At 38.8% G+C, this 18,159-nt stretch overlaps 1 protein-coding gene across 2 annotated transcripts in view; it reads right to left on the reverse strand.

Moving 5' to 3' along the window:
• Positions 1 to 18,159, reverse strand: part of UNC13C (unc-13 homolog C) — a 723,080-nt gene that overhangs the window by 186,881 nt on the left and 518,040 nt on the right. The gene's annotated exons all lie outside the window — the stretch shown is intronic.

Below are 18,159 nucleotides of genomic sequence, written 5' to 3' on the forward strand. Positions count from 1 at the left end.
TTATTTAGAGGCCAAACAGTTTAGACATGTTTTAGATTAATTACCCACATAGATTACCCTCTCTGTCTACTCCAGAAATATAAAACAAGTAATTTCAGCCTAATGATCGGGGTGTGGGGGAGCTTCCAGAGAGGAAGAAACTGCAAAATACATCTATTTTAAGTGTGAGCAGGGCGCAGGGTGCCCCAGTTTAGGTCATTTGAATGAACACTAATGCTTTCCTTCGAAGTAAAGATGAAAGGAGGCAAGAAACCCTAAGTATCTGAGAAATAACATATTTGGAAGGTGAAAAGCAGGGTCAGGTAAGCTTCATGTCTAGTTTCCATTTTATTTCCTGTTGTTTGTACCCACTTCCAGCTCGGCAGAGTAAGCATTTATTTTGCCAACCCTACCTCTCCCAGTTTTAAATTTTAATTCTTTTACTTCCTTATTCTGATTTCAGTTCTTTTGGAAGGGATAAGTAAGATGTCCCAAACACCCTAGTATATTCAATCTGCTGGAAAGTTATGAGTGTACCAGATGTTTGAGAAGATAATAAAGATTGGGTCAAGACAGGTGGGGAGTAAGAGGAAAGAATAAGACAAGTGGAGGAAGGTGGAGCTATAATACATCTGTCTACCTGGATCTTGCCCTGTTTTTTTTTTAACATTTATTCTCAATGATTTCTATTTACCCATTAAATTCCACTGGGGATGGCAGCTAAAGGTTTTAGACCTTAGAGAATAGCTTGACAGCTGATTTGTATTACCAGCCTGTGAAATCTGTTTGATGGATAAAATTTGACTCTATCTCATAGAAGTAGAGTTTTACCATATGCTTTGTGTGCTGTGCTTGCTAATGTGAAATAGACTGTCATATGTGGGAAAGCCTTTGGCTAAGGGTTGAATCTCAAAGGCTTACATGATGAAAGAGATCTTGATGAACTGAAGCTTTACCATGCTGTTGTCCAAATATCAATATGGACAATTCAAGTAATGAATAATGCACTTTAATACAGAACGCACTGGAAACATACAGAAAGTTTTACCAATGTGCAGTCCCTGGCACTAACATGGATGAAAATCACTTTGAATTATATAGTTAACCTACACACATATTCATACGCACACTGTTTTCATGCACTTTGGATTTTCACTGAATGACTAATGAGCCAGATATGTGCTGAGGACTGAATACTGTCAACATGGTCCCTTTCCCCAGAGAGCTCAGAATTTCACATAATTGAGACTGTCACTGGTAAGGTCATTCTACTTAATTAAAAAATTCTGTAAAATATATATGAAGCATGCTGGATAGTTAAATGTGGGAAATTTTGTTATGCAAAGCTTTACCAAAATCCCCAGTTAAAGTCACCCTGATAAGAACAATAAAACATAAACAAATGGTAAAGCTATTAATAGTTCTCCACTTTCTACAACATTTGGCTCTTGCAGGATTATGGTACCAAAAAAACATTAAATGTTTCAAAATACATTGAGTTTTTCTCTATTTAAGAAAGATGTAGACACAATAGGAAATTTATTTGCCCCTGTTGAAATTTGACTCCAAGGCAAAAGAATGAAAAATGACTTGACATAAATGGTGTATATGTTTCTGGTTTTCTTTTTATTAGGGCACTAAACATAATAAGTGGCTTTTTCATTCTTTTGTAATGGAGGTTCACTTCCTCTATGTTACTGAATACGCCATGGACTTCTCTTAGGTTAACCTAAGAACTGTATGCCTACACTGCTGAGTCATCAATATCTTTCTTGTCATGTAATTCCCACTGAGTTTCAAGCTAATGAATTAGGCCCAGTCCATTCCCTTTGTCCCTTCATTTTCTTGAAAATTACTATTAAATTCTCTTCTTTTAAAATTTATTATTTTAAGTCTTTTCTTTCTCTTTACTTAAAAACGTAAAAAAAAAAAAATGATATTAACAAATCAATCTGCTCCTTGAACTTGTTTTTCTTTCCTAATTTGTTGTTACATAGTTGATGCAACCATACTAGTTCTCCATTTTATCTTTTCATTATAAGGCACATTCTTCTGAGTTACTTAAGTATCTTCAAAAATCACTGTGCATTCATCAGTCAGAATGGCCATCAAAAAAAGTCTACAAATAGCAAGTACTGGAGAGAGGTGGAGAAAAGGGAGTCTTTCTACACTTTGGCGGGGATGTCAATTGGCGCAGCCACTACAGAAAACAGTATTGAGGTTCCTTCAAAAAATCTAAAAATAGAGTTGCCATATAATCCACCAATCCTACTCCTGGACATATATCCAGAAAAGACAAAAACTTTAATTTGAAAAGATACACATACTCCAGTGTTCATAGCAGTATTATATAACTCAATAGCCAAGACATGGAAGCAACCTAAATGCTCATCAACAGACAAATGGGTATAGATAATATTACATATCTAAGAAATTATCATACTTAGTGAGGTAAGTCAAAGACAAATATCATACAAAATCACTTACGTGCAGAATCAAAAAATATATAAATAAGCATATTTACAAGATAGAAATAGACTCACAGACATAGAAAGCAAACCTATGGTTACCAAAGGGAAAACCGAATAGATTGGGATTAGCAGATACACACTACTATATATAAAACAGATAAATAAAAGGACCTACATTGTATAGCACAAGAGCTATATTCAGTAACTAGTAATAACTTATAATGGAAAAGAATCTGAATACACACACATATATGTATTCAAAGTAACTGAATCACTTTGCTGTATACCTGAAACTAATACAACATTGCAAATCAACTATAATTAAAAATATCATTGTGTGTTCAGGTCATCAATGGAAGAAGGTGCCATGTTGATTATGCATTTCCTGGATTAAAAGTTCTTAAACTTTAGCATGCATCGGAATCACTTGGAGATCTTATTAAAACAAAAAACAGATTGCTGGGCTTCAATCTGAAACAACAGGTGCTGGGCGGATCCATGAATTTTCATTTCTCACATTTTTCCCAGATGACACTGATGCTTGCTGGTCTGGGACCCACACTTTGAGAACTACTGGCCAAGGGAATCAGGAAAACTTAAAACATACCAGCAAATACATTTTTTTCCCTTTTTTAAAAAATTTTTTTTGGGGGGTGTGGGGCAAATGTAATGTAATGTAATATACTATAATATAATATAATAGACTCTCCCAAATAAACTGCCACATCTAAGTTGATACATCCATCCAGAAATATTTCAGTTCATGGTGAGACTCATGTGAACCATAATTTGAATGAACAGAATTGATCTTTTTGCAATAATGAGCACTGAGAACTGGTAACTGTTTTTGTTTTCATTTGTTGTCTAGTAATCTAGACTTGAAATTCTGTGTGAAGATATGTCAAAACAAATTAGTGGGTTGTTGTAGAAAACCACGTGGGGACTGATAAATAGAGTGTGATTGAAGAGGTATTTCATAATTTGTCAGGGAAGCAAAGCTGCACTTCATTGTAATCCTGACTTCTCTTACAACACACAAAGGCATGAGCAACACACACACACACACACACACACACACACACACACAGAGTTTGTGTGGGTAAATGAAAGGGATTTAGGATTTTTTCCACATGTGTAAGTACTAAACCTTTCCAGAACTGTGGGGGAAATAATTATTGGGACTACATACTTAGATGGAAAAAATGAAAACAGTCACAGACTATATTTTCTTGGGCTCCAAAATCATTGCAGATGGTGACTGCAGCCATGAAATTTAAAGGTCCTTAGAAGAAAAGCTAGGACCTTGGAAGAAAAGCTATGACAAACCTAGACAGCATATTAAAAAGCAGAGACATTACTTTGTTGACAAAGATCCATATAGTCAAAGCTATGGTGTTTCCAGTAGTCCAGTGTGGATTTAAGAGTTGGACCATAAAGAATGCTGAGCACCAAAAAATTGATGCTTTTGAACTGTGATGATGGAGAAGACTCTTGAGCGTCCCTTGGACTGCAAGGAGATCAAACCAGTTAATCCTAAAGGAAATCAATCCTGAATATTCATTGGAAGGACTGATGTTGAAGCTTGAAGCTCCAATACTCTAGCCACCTGATGCAAAGAGCCAACTCATTGGAAAAGACCCTGGTGCTGAGAAAGATTGGAGGCAGGAAGAGAAGGGGACAACAGAGGACGAGATGGTTGGATGGCATAACCGACTCAATGGACATGAGTGTAAGTAAGCTCTGGGAGAGGGTGAAGGACAGGGGGGCCTGGCATGCTGCAGTCCATGGGGTCGCAATGAGTTAGACGCGACTGAGCGACTGAACAACAATATACTTAGAAAATATTTCTCCTTCATATGAGTGATTATATCAGGTTGTATGATTGTGCTGAATTGTGACTGGAAATTAGAGTTTGGGAATGGAACCTATATCTTTGCTTTTGTCTGTTTATAGCCATAGGCTTATATTCCTGCCTGCATTCATTGATTCACATTTTTATTAAGGGTCAGTGAATGGGAAGGAGAATAGGGAGAGTCACACAAAGACAAATAAAAGCTCAGGGCATGGTGGGTGAAGTATTTGTAATATATAATATAAGGATAGATGGTAAAGTAGGAAGTATAATGGGAAAATAACTAAGGAGTACTTATCCCCAGTAATCTCAGGGAAAACTTGACACAAGTAATGTTTGATTTGGACTTTTAAGAATGCATGAGTCTTTGCTGGGAATGGCAAGTAAGAACAAGCCTGAAAAGGGATGGGGTCGGGGGATGGCGGGGGGCGGTGCGCATCATGCACATGTCCTAAAGCAGAAACATAGAAGGATTTCAGGGAAATTTTAAATAGCTGCATGTAGCTAGAGCATACAGTATGTGTATAGAGGAAAGTATTAAGCATGAGGGCTGAAATCAGGTACAGAAAGGAGAGGAGGGAATGGGCATAAGCCATGCTAAGAAATTTGCACCTTTTCCAGTGGTCTGGGAGGCATCTACAAAGGAAGAATCATAACCATGAAAGTGGGAGCAGGGAGATAATGTATCTGAACAAGAACAGAAGTAAGAATCTCAGAAACATTTTAAAAGACACTCTTATATAGAGCTTTTATTATAAATTTGCTAATAGGATTCAGAGAAGAGGTCAACTATGACGTCCTAGTTTTCACTAGTCAATCCTAAAGAAAATCATTCCTGAATATTCATTGGAAGAACTGAGTTGAAACTGAAGCTTCAATACTTTGGTTACCTGATGTGAAGAGCTGACTCACTGGAAAAGACCCTAATGCTGGGAAGGACTGAACGCAGGAGAAGAAGGGGATGACCGGAGATGAGATGGTTGGATGCCATCACCGACTAGATGAACATGAGTTTGAGCAAGCTCCAGGAGTTGGTAATGGACAGAGAAGCCTTGCGTGCTGCAGTCCATGGGGTTGCATGACATCACTGAGCAACTGAACTGAACTGAATTTTCAGCTGAAGCAATTGTACTGTTTCAGTTCCGTTGCTTAGTTGTGTCCAACTCTTCGCGACCAGTACCGTTTATAAAGCTATTTAATAACATCAGGAATGTAGAAGTATCCTAAAGTAGTGTTGAACTATAGCTATTGCCAAATTACCTAATCTGAACAAAACAGTTTTCAGTACAGGAAAATAACTTATTAGTCTCATGAAATATAGGATATAATTTATTCAGGTTTAAGACATTATCCATTAAAAGCTAATACTTTATCAATAAATATTGTGCTACTTCTTTGAGTCATTCAACAGTTGTCTGTTTCTGGGCAAAAGTAATAGTGAAGAGTCTCAATAGGAGAGGGAAAGCCACCTGTCATCTCTTCTTAGTTGAGCAACATCAACATCTCTGATATTTATGGCAATTTCTGTACCTATGAGGAGTGTTGCAACAGCAAAGGACATCAAACAGGTTGAGATCTACTATGGTAATAAAAAGAGACCTGGAAGAGCCTTTACAAAGTGCTACCAATCTCGGCTCCAACCAGAGTCTTTGAAGAATACAGAGGCATTGCTTTAATCTTTGTCATTCCAATACCATTAAAGAAGTTTAAGAGTAGGAAAGAGGAGATAAAAGCTATCGGGTTTTTTTTTTTCAGGGAAATTTTACTGACTGTGGAAATTAGTCAGAAGCTAATCTTTTCCACCAAAAAAATGAAGATCAAGATAAATTGACAACCAGTGATTTGTGAGAGTAAACTTGAAAATTAGAAGAAAATTGCTGAAAGGAAGACAAGAAAGATGACAAGTATGAAATAATAGTTTGAGGTAGACTAGGTCTGAGGTAAACCAGAAAGGTGTTAAGGACAAGAATATTTTAAGGGAGCTACAGAAATTCAGGGGCCAACAGATCAGTTCTCTCGGTAGAACCAAGGCCAGTGAGGCCAGGAGAGATGTGGCTACAACTTTGTGTTCTCATTGTTCTGTGCCGACAAGGACAAGGGCAATGTTCTTCAATGTACAAGGTGGGCTGGGAACTGTATTGGGGTGAAGGGCAATAAAAAAATATACTTTTTTGAGTGAAGGCCCCCCAAAATAAGAGAGTAAGACATTCTAAAGATATTCAATATGCAAAAACTCAAATTCACACATCAAGAGAAGCCAGTACATGGAAATGGTTAAAGCAAAGTTTACAGCACAGTTGTACTTATTAAGATGATGAGACAGAGAAAAATTACAAAGGCAGTCTGATAATCTTCACCCGTTGGTGAGGACCAACCTGATAACAAACAGCAGGCAGGAAAAATTGGTGATAAAAAGATGGATGTCCAGAACTAATACCACCATCATCCCCCCACCGCCCAGTGTTGAAGCCTTGCTGCTACTAGTTGAGAGGTACACTAACCAGATGCCTGGGTATCATCCCAGATTTTGTTGGAAATGGAGACAACCACCACTCTGCCCCCAAAAGGTCTACTTAATCAGAACTTTCATTTTAACAGGATTCTCAGGGACTGCTGGTGCTGCTAAGTCGCTTCAGTCGTGTCCGACTCTGTGCGACCCCATAGACGGCAGCCCACCAGGCTCCCCCGTCCCTGGGACTCTCCAGGCAAGAACACTGGAGTGGGTTGCCATTTCCTTCTCCAATGCATGAAAGTGAAAAGTGAAAAGGAAGTTGCTCAGTTGTGTCCGACTCTTAACGACCCCATGCAATGCAGCCCACCAGGCTCCTCCGTCCATGGGATTTTCCAGGCAAGAGTACTGGAGTGGGGTGCCATTGCCTTCTCCATCTCAGGGACTAGTGTACAGATTAAAGTTTGAGGAGCTCTGAACTGGGAAACTTTACTAAGGCCAGGTGAAAGATGATTGTATTTTGTATGTCATAATTAATTCCATCTCTGCCTAAGTTAATTAAGTAAAACAGTCATTTTTAACTAATTTATTTTCAATGACTTTTATAATTAGCTTTCTATTCAAAGATTCATCTGAGAAATTGATAAATGACTTAGACACCCCTCTCCCATCCCACCCACTCACCCTTACATGTAGATGTAATTTCGGGATCCAGTTTAAAGCCCAGCCACAAATCCCAGCTTGAGAAGTAGTCTTTAAAGAATCCCAAGCACTCTTCTACAGAATTGCTAATTAGAAACCACCTGAATGTTTGTGGACACAATCCACCATCTGGCTTCTCTCTTGGGGACTAGCAGGGTTTCTTTTAATAAAGACTTTGAAAACACCAACATATGTTTGCACACTTTAGGGCCCTGAACTGGACTGCCCTGATACAAGAATTGCCAGGCAACCAAGTTCTACCCATACCAAGATGACAAATACAATGTCAGCTGCCAACTGGAATTCCCAATTAAAGCTTTCAGTCACTTTTAGGCATCTAGACATTTTGGTGGTATTATAAATTATCTGCAAATTTTGGTTTACTAAATTCTAATCCTCAAGAGTGTGATAATGGCTAATATTTGAATATTTATTATACACTGGGGAAGTAGCCCCTTCTTACCCCAAATCTCTCTCTCTTTCTTCCTTTCTCCTTAAAATAACTTTATAAGGTAGATATTTTTGTCCCTAATGTTAAAATATGGAAACTGAGACTTACTGTGATAAATTATCCAAAATTATAGTTAATAAGTAAATAGAAACTAGTGGAGACAAAATTCACATATAGATCTAACTTACTGCAATCTTAGAACTTAACCAGTCAAGCTAAAGATTATAACAGTCTTTAGAATAACTTATTTAGAAAAAAGAACTGCAAAACCACTCATTTCATTATAAAATGAAATATTTCATCAAATATTTCATTTGATGAAATATTTCTTCCATTTTTTCTTACTACATGACTTTTTTCCCAGAAAGTACATCTTTTAAAAAATCTGTAAAATAATTTACTCTGACTTATTCAGCACATTATCACCATAATGATCAATTTCTGCTTATCAAACTTATAAATGATTAATGTCAAATAGGAAAACAAAATAAGATGCCTAATATAGATTGAGTCAAGTTGGGAGAAAACTCATTTCATTTTTAAATTAGATTATTCTTTTTGTAGCGGCTGATGAGTTTATGAAGTAAAGCAAAAAGCTGCATCAAAAAGCCTGAAGTCTATAAATTTTAACTGACTCTTCTCTGTTGACCTAACTTCATCGAGGTTACTTACAATGTGAGCTCAGATGCTTTAATCATTAGACAAACTATGTAGCTCAAATTATATAACAACATGGAATCTTTCTAGGTCAACAGCCTGAAACAGTCGTCCACAGTAAATTAATTTTATAACAACATTCTATAAGGCAAATAGGGAGAGTAAGACATTACCATGTAGAGAGAGCCTGCCAGAAGAATGTTTTTCAGTGTATGCCCTCAACTCTGTGAGGCAGTCCTAGTCTTCATTTTCTCCAACAATAATTATTTATGTCACATTTTTTTAAAAGGGCACAATAAGAAGCTATCTATAGACGGAAATGGTGAAAGGAAAGGAAGGAGAGATAGGGAACGGATAAGCATGGATTTGTAAACACTCTGCCAGAAGTTTTAAACCTTAAATGACCCCTAAAGAAGACTATTTTGAGATTTTTACAAATTTTTATTCCTTATTGTAATAATAATGGTATCCTCCCATTAGCATACTACTTTCCAGTTGGCAAAGAACATTTAAAGTATGATATAAACCTCGCCCTATCCTAGGAACTCGTATTACCTCTTTTAGAAAGGAAAATTCACGTTTGGAGAGGTTATACATTAATTGCCGATCTGATGTAGCTCTTGAGTAAGAAAACTTTTGGAAACTAGGTTTTCCAGGCTCAGATCTCTCTCCAACTATCAATACTACAAATGTTAAATTTGAACCTAAGTATTCAGCCTTGTCTCCAAGGTTCTTCCTATAGGGTTGTCTCATCTGAAATTCAAGTAAGCTAACACAGACTTAGTTTCCATTAAGGTCCAGTGAATACAAAGATAACAAATACAATCTTTGCACTCAGAAGTCTTCTCATATGGTATGGAAGAAGATATAATACATAAACCAGGAACTGCAATTCATCATGACTTGCTTAGAATATGTGTGAATGTGCAAAATAGTGAACTGGACACCTTAAGCAGATGGTATGGGATGTGAATTAAATCTCAATACAGCAGCTAATAGAAAGTCAAGCAAACAAAAAAAAACGTTAAGAAAAAGATTCTTGTCTCCAAAAACCTAAGATAGCCACAGGGTTACTAATTACCATTGACCTTGGATCTGACTTTCAATAATACAATCTCAGCATTTTGGGGTACTGTTTTTGCACAAAACTATTAACCTCTCCATCTAGTCAAGGCTATGGTTTCTCCAGTGGTCATGTATGGATGTGAGAGTTGGACTGTGAAGAAAGCTGAGCACCAAAGAATTGCTGCTTTTGAACTGTGGTGCTGCAGAAGACTCTTGTGAGTCCCTTGGGCTGCAAGGAGATCCAACGAGTCCATCCTAAAGGAGATCAGTCCTGGGTGTTCATTGGAAGAAAGGATGTTAAGCTGAAACTCCAATACTTTGGCCACCTCATGTGAAGAGTTGACTCATTGGAAAAGACTCTGATGCTGGGAGGGATTGGGGGCAGGAGGAGAAGGGGACAACAGAGGATGAGATGGCTGGATTGCATCACCAACTCGATGGACATGAGTTTGAGTGAACTCCGGGAGCTGGTGATGGACAGGGAGGCCTGGTGTGCTGCGATTCATGGGGTCACAAAGAGTCGGACACGACTGAGTGACTGAACTGAACTGAATAACCTCTAGTCAATAAACATTCAAAGTTATAGTGCTTGGCCCACAGCCTTGTCTAACTCAATGAAACTAAGCCATGCCCGTGGGGCAACCCAAGATGGGTGGGTCATGGTGGAGAGATCTGACAGAATGTGGTCCACTGGAGAAGGGAATGGCAAACCACTTCAGTATTCTTGCCTTGAGAACCCCATGAACAGTATGAAAAGGCAAAATGATAGGCTACTGAAAGAGAAACTCCTCAGGTCAGTAGGTGCCCAATATGCTACTGGAGATCAGTGGAGAAATAACTCCAGAAAGAATGAAGGGATGGAGCCAAAGCAAAAAGAATACCCAGCTGTGGATGTGACTGGTGATAGAAGCAAGGTCCGATGCTGTAAAGGGCAATATTGCATAGGAACCTGGAATGTCAGGTCCATGAATCAAGGCAAATTGGAAGTGGTCAAACAAGAGATGGCAAGAGTGAATGTCGACATTCTAGGAATCAGCAAACTGAAATGGACTGGAATGGGTGAATTTAACTCAGATGACCATTATATCTACTACTGTGGGCAGGAATCCCCAAGAAGAAATGGAGTGGCCATCATGGTCAACAAAAGAGTCCGAAATGCAGTACTTGGATGCAATCTCAAAAATGACAGAATGATCTCTGTTCATTTCCAAGGTAAACCATTCAATATCACAATAATCCAAGTCTATGCCCCAACCAGTAATGCTGAAGAAGCTAAAGTTGGACGGTTCTATGAAGATTTACAAGACCTTTTAGAACTAACGCAAAAAAAGATGTCCTTTTCATTATAGAGGACTGGAATGCAAAAGTAGGAAGTCAAAAAACACCTGGAGTAATAGGCAAATTTGGCCTTGGAATACGGAATGAAGCAGGGCAAAGACTAATAGAGTTTTGCCAAGAAAATGCACTGGTCATAACATACACCCCCTTCCAACAACACAAGACTCTATACATGGACATCACCAGATGGTCAACACCGAAATTAGATTGATTATATTCTTTGCAGCCAAAGATGGAGAAGCTCTATACAGTCAGCAAAAACAAGACCAGGAGCTGATTGTGGCTAGACCATGAACTCCTTATTGCCAAATTCAGACTTAAATTGAAGAAAGTAGGGGAAACCACTAGACCATTCAGGTATGACCTAAATCAAATCCCTTATGATTATACAGTGGAAGTAAGAAATAGATTTAAGGGCCTAGATCTGATAGAGAGAGTACCTGATGAACTATGGAATGAGGTTTGTGACACTGTACAGGAGACAGGGATCAAGACCATCCCCGTGGAAAAGAAATGCAAAAAAGCAAAATGGCTGTCTGGGGAGGCCTTACAAATAGCTGTGAAAAGAAGTGAAAAGCAAAGGAGAAAAGGAAAGATATAAAGATCTGAATGCAGAGTTCCAAAGAATAGCAAGAAGAGATAAGAAAGCCTTCTTCAGCGATCAATGCAAAGAAATAGAGGAAAACAACAGAATGGGAAAGACTAGGGATCTCTTCAAGAAAATCAGAGATACCAAAGGAACATTTCATGCAAAGATGGGCTCGAGAAAGGACAGAAATGGTATGGACCTAACAGAAGCAGAAGATATTAAGAAGAGGTGGCAAGAATACACAGAAGAACTGTACAAAAAAGATCTTCAACCCAGATAATCATGATGGTGTGATCATTCACCTAGAGCCAGACATCCTGGAATGTGAAGTCAAGTGGGCCTTAGAAAGCATCACTATGAACAAAGCTAGTGTAGGTGACAGAATTCCCGTTGAGCTATTCCAAATCCTGAAAGATGATGCTGTGAAAGTGCTGCACTCAATATGCCAGCAAATTTGGAAAACTCAGCAGTGGCCACAGGACTGGAAAAGGTTAGTTTTCATTCCAATTCCAAAGAAAGGCAGTGCCAAAGAATGCTCAAACTACCACACAATTGCACTCATCTCACATGCTAGTAAAGTCATGCTCAAAATTGTCCAAGCCAGGCTTCAGCAATATGTGAACCGTGAACTTCCTGATGTTCAAGCTGGTTTTAGAAAAGGCAGAGGAACCAGAGACCATATTGCCAACATCTGCTGGATCATGGAAAAAGCAAGAGAGAGTTCCAGAAAAACATCGATTTCTGCTTTATTGACTATGCCAAAGCCTTTGACTGTGTGGATCACAATAAACTGTGGAAAATTCTTCAAGAGATGGGAATACCAGACCACCTGACCTGCCTCTTGAGAAATCTGTATGCAGGTCAGAAAGCAACAGTTAGAACTGGACATGGAACAACACACTGGTTCCAAATAGGAAAAGGAGTATGTCAAGGCTGTATATTGTCACTCTGATTATTTAACTTACATGCAGAGTACATCATGAAAAATGCTGGACTGGAAGAAACACAAATTGGAATCCAGATTGCCGGGAGAAATATCAATAACCTCAGACATGCAGATGACACCACCCTTATGGCAGAAAGTGAAGAGGAACTAAAAAGCCTCTTGATGAAAGTGAAACCGGAGAGTGAAGAAGTTGGCTTAAAGCTCAACATTCAGAAAACGAAGATCACGGCATCTGGTCCCATCACTTCATGGGAAATAGATGGGGAAACAGTGGAAACAGTGTCAGACTTTATTTTTCTGGGCTCCAAAATCACTGCAGATGGTGAGTGCAGGCATGAAATTAAAAGACGCTTTCTCCTTGGAAGGAAAGTTATGACCAACCTAGATAGCATATTCAAAAGCAGAGACATTACTTTGCCAACAAAGGTTCATCTAGTCAAGGCTATGGTTTTTCCTGTAGTCATGTGTGGATGTGAGAGTTGCACTGTGAAGAAGGCTGAGCACAGAAGAATTGATGCTTTTGAACTGTGGTGTTGGAGAAGACTCTTGAGAGTCCCTTGGACTGCAAAGAGATCCAACCAGTCCATTCTGAAGATCAGACCTGGGATTTCCTTGAAAGTAATGAGGCTAAAGCTGAAATTCCAGTACTTTGGCCACCTCATGTGAAGAGTTGACTCATTGGAAAAGACTCTGATGCTTGGAGGGATTGGGTGCAGGAGGAGAAGGGGACGACAGAGGATGAGATTGCTGGATGGCATCACTGACTCGACAGACGTGAGTCTTGGTGAACTCCGGGAGTTGATGATGGACAGGGAAGCCTGGCATGCTGCGATTCACGGGGTCACAAAGAGTCAGACACGAGTGAGCAACTGATCTGATCTGATCTGATGTGTAGCATTCCTAATTTCATTGTTGTTTCAAGTAAACATTGAATTTTTGAGATTTACTTTCCTAACATAAATATTTTATTTCACTGACTGAAATTACTACTTTTTTTTTGTTTTGTTTTTGACTTTATTTTTTTTAATTTTATTTTATTTAACTTTACAATATTGTATTGGTTTTGCCATATGTCAAAATGAATCTGTCACAGGTATACATGTGTTCCCCATCCTGAACCTTCGTCCCTCCTCCCTCCCCATACCATCCCTCTGGGTCGTCCCAGTGCACCAGCCCCAAGCATCCAGTATTGTGCATCGAACCTGGACTGGCGACTCGTTTCATATATGGTATTATACATATTTCAATGCCATTCTCCCAGATCATCCCACCCTCTCCCTCTATCACAAAGTCCAAAAGACTGTTCTATACATCAGTGTCTCTTTTGCTGTCTCGTACACAGGGTTATTATTACCATCTTTCCAAATTCCATATATATGCAGTAGTATACTCTATTGGTGTTTTTCTTTCTGGCTCACTTCACTCTGTATAATAGGCTCCAGTTTCATCCACCTCATTAGAACTGATTCAAATGTATTCTTTTTAATGGCTGAGTAATACTCCATTGTGTATATGTACCACTGCTTTCTTATCCATTCATCTGCTGATGGACATCTAGGTTGCTTCCATGTCCTGGCTATTATAAACAGTGCTGCAATGAACATTGGGGTACACGTGTCTCTTTCAATTCTGGTTTCCTCTGTGTGTATGCCCAGCAGTGGGATTGCTGGGTCATAAGGCAGTTCTATTTCCAGTTTTTTAAGGAATCTCCACACTGTTCTCCATAGTGGCTGTACTAGTTTGCATTCCCACCAACAGTGTAAGAGGGTTCCCTTTTCTCCACACCCTCTCCAGCATTTATTGCTTGTAGACTTTTGGATTGCAGCCATTCTGACTGGTGTGAAATGGTACCTCATAGTGGTTTTGATTTGCATTTCTCTGATAATGAGTGATGTTGAGCATCTTTTCATGTGTTTGCTAGCCATCTGTATGTCTTCTTTGGAGAAATGTCTATTTAGTTCTTTGGCCCATTTTTTGATTGGGTCATTTATTTTTCTGGAATTGAGCTGCAGGAGTTGCTTATATATTTTTGAGATTAATTGTTTGTCAGTTGCTTCATTTGCTATTATTTTCTCCCATTCTGAAGGCTGTCTTTTCACCTTGCTTATATTTTCCTTTGTTGTGCAGAAGCTTTTAAGTTTAATTAGGTCCCATTTGTTTATTTTTGCTTTTATTTCCAATATTCTGGGAGGTGGGTCATAGAGGATGCTGCTGTGATGTATGTTGGAGAGTGTTTTGCCTATGCTGTCCTCTAGGAGTTTTATAAGTTTCCGGTTTTACATTTAGATCTTTAATCCATTTTGAGTTTATTTTTGTGTATGGTGTTAGAAAGTGCTTTAGTTTCATTCTTTTACAAGTGGTTTACCAGTTTTACCAGCACCACTTGTTAAAGAGATTATCTTTAATCCATTGTATATTCTTGCCTCCTTTGTCAAAGATAACTACAGGCCAATATCACTGATGAACATAGATGCAAAAATCCTTAACAAAATTCTAGCAATCAGAATCCAACAACACATTAAAAAGATCATACACCATGACTAAGTGGGCTTTATCCCAGGGATGCAAGGATTCTTCAATATCCGCAAATCAATCAATGTAATACACCACATTAACAAATTGAAAAATAAAAACCATATGATTATCTCAATAGATGCAGAGAAAGCCTTTGACAAAATTCAACATCCACTTATGATAAAAACTCTCCAGAAAGCAGGAATAGAAGGAACATACCTCAACATAATAAAAGCTCTATATGACAAACACACAGCAAATATTATCCTCAATGGTGAAAAACTGAAAGCATTTCCTCTAAAGTCAGGAACAAGACAAGGGTGCCCACTTTCACCATTACTATTCAACATAGTTTTGGAAGTTTTGGCCATAGCAATCAGAGCAGAAAAAGAAATAAAAGGAATCCAAATTGGAAAAGAAGAAGTAAAACTCTCAGTGTTTGCAGATGACATGATCCTCTACATAGAAAACCCTAAAGACTCCACCAGAAAATTACTAGAACTAATCAATGAATATAGTAAAGTTGCAGGATATAAAATCAACACACAGAAATCCCTTGCATTCCTATACACTAATAATGAGAAAATAGAAAGAGAAATTAAGGAAACAATTCCATTCACCATTGCAATGAAAAGAATAAAATACTTAGGAATATATCTACCTAAAGAAACTAAAGATCTATATATAGAAAACTATAAAACACTGGTGAAAGACATCAAAGAGGACACTAATAGATGGAGAAATAGACCATGTTCATGGATTGGAGGAATCAATATAGTGAAAATGAGTATACTACCCAAAGCAATTTATAGATTCAATGCAATCCCTATCAAGCTACCAACGGTATTCTTCAGAGAGCTAGAATAAATAATTTCACAATTTGTATGGAAACACAAAAAACATCAAATAGCCAAAGCTATCTTGAGAAAGAAGAATGGAACTGGAGGAATCAACCTGCCTGACTTCAGGCCCTGCTACAAAGCCACAGTCATCAAGACAGTATGGTACTGGCACAAAGACAGAAATATAGATCAGTGGAACAAAATAGAAAGCCCAGAGATAAATCCACGCACATATGGACACTACTTACTTTTTTAAAGCAAAGGTAACATAAAATAAAATATCCAATAGTTGCACTAATGTTGTTATGTAAGCAAAGATAGAGGTCCTGCCCAAACAAAACATGCCCTGGTGGCAGAGCCACTGTGGAACAGTTCCAAAGAGTCAAGTTCCTGTGAAGTGTGGGCAGGATCCCCCCTGCCCACTGCCCAGCCTGTGATTCAGTGTGAACTTTTCATTTTGTAGGTGAGGACAATGAAACACAAAGGTGTTGCCATCTCAGAACATACCCAACATCACACAGAAAACGATCACAAATGGAAGTTTCCCCTACCCACTACTCCACTGAGCTGGCATTATGATAAAGTCTTCATTGCCTCAACACATAGAGATTAAGTAGGTTCTATGTACTAGATATCATTCTAGGCAATACAGATATGTTGATAAAAATCACAGACAAAAAAATATACATGGTGGTACAGAAGACAGATAAAAAGTAAGCCTAAGTAACTAAATAAATAGGATAGTAATTAGTTACTAGGCAGAGGGTTAAAATAAGGCTATTCATGGAGGTGACTTTAGATTCTGAGCAAGTGACATTAAATTGAGCCTCACGGGGCTGCTGGAGAAGAGTGGTGGGAAGAGAAATTCAGGCATTAGACCAGCTGGCAAAAAAAGCCTGAAGGCAGGAATGAGCTTTAAGTGTGTGAGGAAAGTAAAGGAATCCATGATAATTCTTTGCGTTTGATTTAAGTAACTGGATGAATGGTGGTGCCAGTAGTTTTAATCATGAGGCAAGGGAAAGAAGCAGGGTTTGACAGGGGAGATTAAGAATTCTACATTGAAGTGCTGCAGTCCATGGGGTCGCAGAGTCCAGCACGACTGAGCGACTGGACTGAACTGAATAGGCAATCAGGAGGGTGGTGATGTGTCAGGGATAGGACTAGGGGAGTAAATACTATCTGAAGAAACTTACTGGTCTAGTGGACTGGTGGCTACTGTCTGATTTAAGATGCTTAAGATGCCTTTTGGGTCCCAAAGAGACAACCAAAACAGAGTGGTATAAAAGGATGTGTTTGAGAGGAGGCAGAGGAAGAGAAAACAGGATTGATTAATACAATAGAGAAGGAATGCTTCACTGCAGAAAAAGGAGTTTGCATCTCTGAGCAACTTGTGGTGTAAGTTTAAGGATAAACCCTAATTTATTTAATTAGATTTTACCAGAAAACCAGGTATTAAAATCTATTGTGTACCTTCTTTTTTGAATAAGGAAAAGTATAGTATGTTTCCTCTGTGTGGCCTAGTAGCAAGCTTACATTTTAGTAATGCTAAAAACAACAACAACAACAACAACAACAACAACAACAAAACAATGGCACAGTGAGCACCAACTCTACCAATCTATCTGCCATGCTGATGTCTGTTCTTAGTTCCTGTGTGAACAGGACACGTCCCTCCTGAAGTTCTCTATGGGCTCTTATTTCTGTTAGCAGAGAGTTAAACTCCTCACTGTGGCCCAAAAGGCACTGCATGCTGGTCCCTGCCAATTCCTCCAGCCTCATTTCTTGCTACTTCTTGCTCACAGAATCAGCTAAAGTCTCTTCTCAAATACACCTTGTGCTCACTCTACTTGCTAATGCACTGTCCTCGACCAGAAAGAGACAGAGATGCTTCCTGTTCATCTGTTCCCAAAGTGAACTCCTACATATACCTTCAGTTCTTTGTCAAGATAACACTTCCTCAGAGGAGGTTCCTCTAGAAAACCTGCCTTACCCCTTGTCCCAAGTCTGACTTCAGAGTTTCACCTCTAGATAGCCCATCATCTTTCAGTTCAGTTTCTCAGTCATGTCCAATTCTTTGCAACCCAATGGACTCCAGCACACCAGGCTTCCCTGTCCATCACAAACTCCCAGAGTTCACTCAAACTCATGTCCATGGAGTTGGTGATGCTATCCAGCCATCTCATCCTCTGTTGTCTCCTTCTCCTCCTGCCTTCAGTCCTTCCCAGCATCAGGGTCTTTTCAAATGAGTTGGTTCTTCACATCAGGTAGCCAAAGTACAGGAGTTCCAGCTTCAGCATCAGTCCA

This window comes from Bos indicus, chromosome 10 (assembly GCF_029378745.1).
Source record: "Bos indicus isolate NIAB-ARS_2022 breed Sahiwal x Tharparkar chromosome 10, NIAB-ARS_B.indTharparkar_mat_pri_1.0, whole genome shotgun sequence".
NCBI lineage: Eukaryota > Metazoa > Chordata > Mammalia > Artiodactyla > Bovidae > Bos > Bos indicus.